This window comes from Cynoglossus semilaevis, chromosome 6 (genome assembly GCF_000523025.1).
Source record: "Cynoglossus semilaevis isolate Cse_v1.0 chromosome 6, Cse_v1.0, whole genome shotgun sequence".
NCBI classification, from domain to species: domain Eukaryota; kingdom Metazoa; phylum Chordata; class Actinopteri; order Pleuronectiformes; family Cynoglossidae; genus Cynoglossus; species Cynoglossus semilaevis.
The window spans coordinates 13,716,801-13,722,591 of record NC_024312.1 but is presented as its reverse complement, the minus strand read 5'-3'; positions in this window follow the sequence as shown (position 1 = coordinate 13,722,591).

Below are 5,791 nucleotides of genomic sequence, written 5' to 3'. Positions count from 1 at the left end.
AATGTTATCAAGTGCCAGCCAGAGGAGGGCAGAATGTATCAAGTGCATTTCTCAAATTCTACTCGATTTCTCAATGAACTTGGCCTTTGTTTTCCGAGTGTGACCCTGGGCCCTGCCTTGTCAGTTTGTGTGTGTCCTCACAAAAGCCAGCCTGAGTGTGTGCTTGAATGGCGAGGAGATGGAAATACAGGCTGTTTGAGTTAGGTGCAGTGCAAACACAGACAGTGCACGGATCATTGTGCAGGACAGAGAGCAAAACGAATGACCCGCTAACACTGCAAACACTCCCAGCTGTTCAGAGGGAGGTTAACACGTCTCTCCCTCGACTCCCCCCTCCCTCCCTCTCTCTCAGTGAGGGCGTGCGTGCCTGTGTGTGTGCCCGTGCAATTGTGCCAGTGATAGCTGCGGTCAGATACAAATATGAAGCCACACCTTGAGCCAACGCTCTCTGTTTAACTTTCACAGGTATGTAAACTCCAGCACTCAAGTATGCATTTGATGTACCTGCAAAGTTTACCCAGCAGGGGAGGAAAGTTAATACCTCGCCACTATATTCATATTCATGCCCTTTGAGACAAAACACCTCAGTGACATTCACACAAAACCCTCAGCCGTGCATCGATGATGCAAGTCGCTGTTTTTCTAATCCTACGACGCAGGTTTCTGAGAGTACTCCGCGTCGTAAAGTCGACCACAATCTTACTGTCTTATGTGTTTTATGCTTTATTAATGTCTTTGTGCATGCTAACAGCCAACAAAACAGCAATTACACAGTGGAGTTATGGCTCCTGGACATAGGAAATACATTGGTGCACAGGAAACATGAGTCAGATGGAAGTGGAGTGTCTGCTCTCAGAGCTCTTCTCATATCCTCAGGCTTATTAAAAGGCAACAGAACGTACGGGTTGTATCCGCTCCGCTGCACAAAAGGTCTGGGGCCTTTGCCACAGACACAAGCCATATGTCTGTCAGATTTTATTGTGAATGTAAATGCTTGGGATTCACTCTCTCACTAAGGAGACCCAGTGTGGTTTATGTTTTTTTTCCCCTGAAACCTCTCTTGTCAGCTTTGTGACTTCTCCTCAATCGCAATTTACACTTTCCAAACAATTTTAAAGCGTTAAAAACATTCTACCATCAACAGCTTAATTCCTAAATCACATCGTGCACACCGTGTCCTTGGACATACCGTCGTCTTGTCAGCAGACGGACGTACCCACACACTGTGTCACAAAGAGCCCGGTCCATCTGATTTCAATTCGAGCATCTGCTTGAATCGAATCAAATCACTTCTTCTGAGAAGCTGGAGAAGTTGAAGAATTGATGACAAACAGCCTTACTCATGGGAAACTCACAGGATGTGTGGTTCCACATATCAAAGAGCGGATGTGAGAACAATGCCCCATGTTATTGTGATCCCTAATATTTTTCAGCTTTAGTTCCTCGCACAACGTCGAGCAATTATTGATCCCTCGGCTTTGACACTTTAGAGGAAAGGGCATTAAAGTGATTCATCTCGTCCTCTTTTAATTGTCGAATTGAGAAAGAATGAGAAAAAGAGTTAGTAAACTGGCTTTCATTAAAGCGGGATGAGCTGTTTTTAATGTTTTTTTCTGTGCTATTAACTCATCGCACATCGACCGTCCGCAGAGTCGAAATATGTCATTAGTCAAATAAGGAATTGAAATCACAAAAATGTATGTATTTTCAGGTATATGGTAAACTCTGGATGAAGGAACTGTAAACTTTCTTTGTTAATTTACTACGATAAATCAATATGGCTGCTGTATTTTGTTAAATACACACACACACACACACACACACACACTGAGCTGCGACCACACAGATACTTTATTCTCAGAAATAGAGACAAGGCACATTAGTAGAAAAAAAAACATAATAGCATCATTCTTCTGTTCAGGAGGCCTTTCCAACTTGAAACTGAACTCATTTCTTTCCTTTAAGGCATTTCATTCATTTCACCAATAGAGCTCTTGAAAAGAAGCTACAGCCTTGGCATGGTGCTGCAGACTGTCAGATTAGAGTAAACTGATCCTGCTTCCCTGTTCTGTCTCCGAGGCCTGGCATGATCAGGAAAACGCCCATGACAGTTTGGCTGGTGGCCTTGCTAAAAAGTGAACCTGCTTAAAATAAAATAAAAATAAAAAATGTAACATTGGAAATCAGTTTTTGAAGAGTTGACATGAAAAAAAATAATGGTCTCCCTTAAAGGTGCAGTCCCAACATTGTGCCAGCTTCCAACCAGGTCGGGCCAATGCTCAGAAGACTTTCTATCCAGAATGCATGGGCCAGCATTTTTCTTCCAGCTAATCAGCCAGTGAGAAGCAAACTTAGACACATGTGAAAGCCAGGCTGGCAGATCTGCTTGCATGCGTGTGAACACACACATGCACACAAATGAGGCAATAATAAGGTTGATAAAACTGGCGAGCATGGTGAGGAATTAAGCAGATCACACCCTGTTCCTGTCTGCAGCTGTGACTGAACAGTAGAAAGGGAAAAAGGTCAAATGCATTGGTCAGGATGAGAGGACTGGAAGGGTTGGTTTAACCTTTGACCTCAAAGTCAGAGCTACGAAGAGACATCTGACATCCAGGTCTAAAAGGTCACATTCTCTAAAGATATCTCTGTGAATGCTCCGCCCCCGTGCTGCCCTCTCAGACCAAACCAGGCCGGTTAATTGAGGGAAGTGTAACTGTGCAGGAGAAGAGGGTAAGAGCGAGACGGCTGAGGGAGCGCGGTCTCTGCGAAAGCATAACAGCCGATTTCCCCCCCTTTTGCCTGGGGCCCAGCGTAGATGTGGTGGACCTAGCCCCAGACACCACTCCATGGTTTGGCACGCTCAGCATATCAGCCCTCTCACTGCTTCCAGCTGAACCGGTTCCCATGCAAACACATAGGCAACCGGTGGGTTTTCTTATTCAGTTGTGGGTCAAGAGTACTTAATAATATTCAAGAAGACAGTGTGACCTACGGTGTATTCTGACGGTAGACAAAATATGATCCTTCCACCATTCTCCTCTCAGGTTTGGAACAAAGAATTAAAATAGGAAAAGATTTTACAGAGATGCGAACTTAAAATTCGTCACTGCGATTATGTTCTGTATAAGAGCACGGAGAAAAGACAACTTTGGGATTCTTTTATTTTTTATTTCATAGCAAAAAGCTACAAAAATTAATGTCCACACTGACCCCAAAGCTCTCATCCCTGCCTCGGCTTTTTAAAGTTAAATAAACAGTGTGTCACAAGATCCTCCGCATACCACCCAAGAACACTGTGTGTCAGTGTCTCTGTGTGTGTCCACAGTGTCTGTGTGTGTCTGCGCTTTGATTTGCGGGTCTGTGTGCATTTTTACTGTATGTGTGGACACCGAGACAGATAATGTGTGCTGGTGTGCACAGGAATGTGTGTGGCGGCGAGCGAGGGCCGAGGATGTGTGCGACATGTCTGCAGCGTTGACGGCGGGTGACAAATAATGCTGACGCACGCTGGCCCTGCGCTTGATCCTGCCTTAATAAAAGAGCGTTGGTGCTTTGAACTTCCTAATTAAACTAAACAGGACCATCCCCGCCCAGGCCTCAGCGATGAGCTATGTACATCTGAAGACAAACAAGACCATCTTTTACAGGGCAGACATCAAATACATGTCCCTTTTTTTTCTTTTTTTTTCAAAGTCATCCTCGGCCCTCATGTTGACTTTCATTATTTCTAAAATCCATCTGGTATTTTGATGGGCATGTTTTGGAGGAAAAGGCCCGAAAGCCACAATGCAGGGATGTCTTAAAACAAAGGTCTCTGTGGTTTTGTCTGTTTCTCGTGGTCAACAACAGCCTGACATGCTCGACGCTCAGATAGCTCATGTCTGTAATTTTAGTATATGGCATCATTATTACAACACGTTAAACATTTTTCATGCAGTTTCGTGGAAATAAACAGCGCTGGTGATTTATGCGTGCTTTGTGCAAAGTCTATAAAATTTATAGCAGAGAGAAAGAGGATCCTCAGAGTTTGGACTAAATTGAGAGGGTGAGAAATTTCTGCTGAGATGTAAGTCCTGTGACAATAGAGGACTAAAGCATGGTTGTTTAAATCAAACTACTACAATCCTATTACTAATTTTCCTCTCAACTTATGCTAAAGCAGAAGAGTCGCCTCTCTTATTGTAAACAGGTTTTACACAGCAAACAAGGTCAAGTTGAACACAGTACCTACATCAGAGAAATGGGATGTGGTCAAAACTTTGAATAACATGTAACCACAGGGTGGGTTAATTTAATGATAGACCTAATATTGGTAATAAATATATGATGCGTTAAATAATCTCACTCTTTGTAAATAATGGGTTTAAAATTTCTGCTGATTGGAGGGAAAAAAAAATCTCCAAAAATCTTGACGTAGAAAATGCACATCTAAATATATTACTTACACTATAAGGGAGAATAAACACGTAGCCATTAAAATTTGATTAATTTAGATGAGATTTAAATGTAAAAAATGTAAAAAAAGTTATATACATATATACATACTGTATATATACATATACACATACAGATATTTATATTATTTACATAAATACACATAAATACAAACACATATAAATATATAGACACAAATATCAATATAGAAATTTCAAACTATCTTTGTGTTATTTGTTTAATAACTAAATGTGTCCAAACATGCTTCTCCTCCAAGAGTTTTGCTAAGTTTTACCATTATATTTTTGTCAAGCACCAAGTAGTGTTACATTTTATTTTTTTAAATCACAACCCTTCCTTTTGAGAACCATAGAACTAGTTTTGATCTTTGGTGAAATGCCAACGAGTCAAAGCACACACTTATCTGTTGATGTTAGTCAGTGCAATAGTGTGAGTGATAACCACCAGAGGGAGTCTTTCTAGTCAAATAATAGTTCCCAGTGGACTCGACTAAGTAACGTCCCAACATCTGCTTAAAATCCACATCTCCCGGACAGAGCAGGCAACTGGAATATTTAATGCCTTGTTTGTGTTGTTTTTGTTCCTGAGTTGCACCGTTAATCAAAGTAACAGAGACGACCTCCATGACATGTAATTATCATGACGTCACTTCATTATTATTAGTCATTATCACATACACTGATGTGTGTGTCCCTCTCTCCCCCTCTGTTTCTCTGCCTCTCTCTGTGTGTGTGTATATATATTTAATTCACACAGCTGGAAAGTCATTTCATGTCTGTCTGACTTTATAAGACTTACTGTTGTGGTGGTGCATGGAGCCCAGCCGGGGAACCCCCCACTGGTGGGGCAAAACCCAGGGTTGAAGGCAACAAGCAGCAGCTGAGCGGCCCAAAGGCCTATAAAAGGCCATTTCGCTTCGTCCCTGTTTAGTTTTCTGTACAACAACTACACGTGTTGATCACAGCCTGGAAGCCCGTCCCATTCCCTGCATACCCATGCTGGAGGAGGAGAAGGAGGAGAAGGAGGCGTGCAGCCCTTTTGTTACCTGTGTTAGAGTACCTGTCTGCTGGTGGGTAGTAACCTGGACACAGTTCTAGCTGCCTCAGAGGAAAGACGGCGATGAGCAGAGGCTTTAACTAAAGGCGAAATGCCCCGGGTTGACAAGGCACTGTGGGAATGCTGGGCAGGAAGTGTGGGAATTGTTAATTAGTCTCAGCCGTGGAAAATAAGGAAGAATAGGAGGCACTTCCTCCGAGAACTCTTACCTTTCGAGACCGACACCTTTTCTCTGGTGTTTCTTTTTTTTGTTTATTTTTTTGTTTTGTTTTTTTCT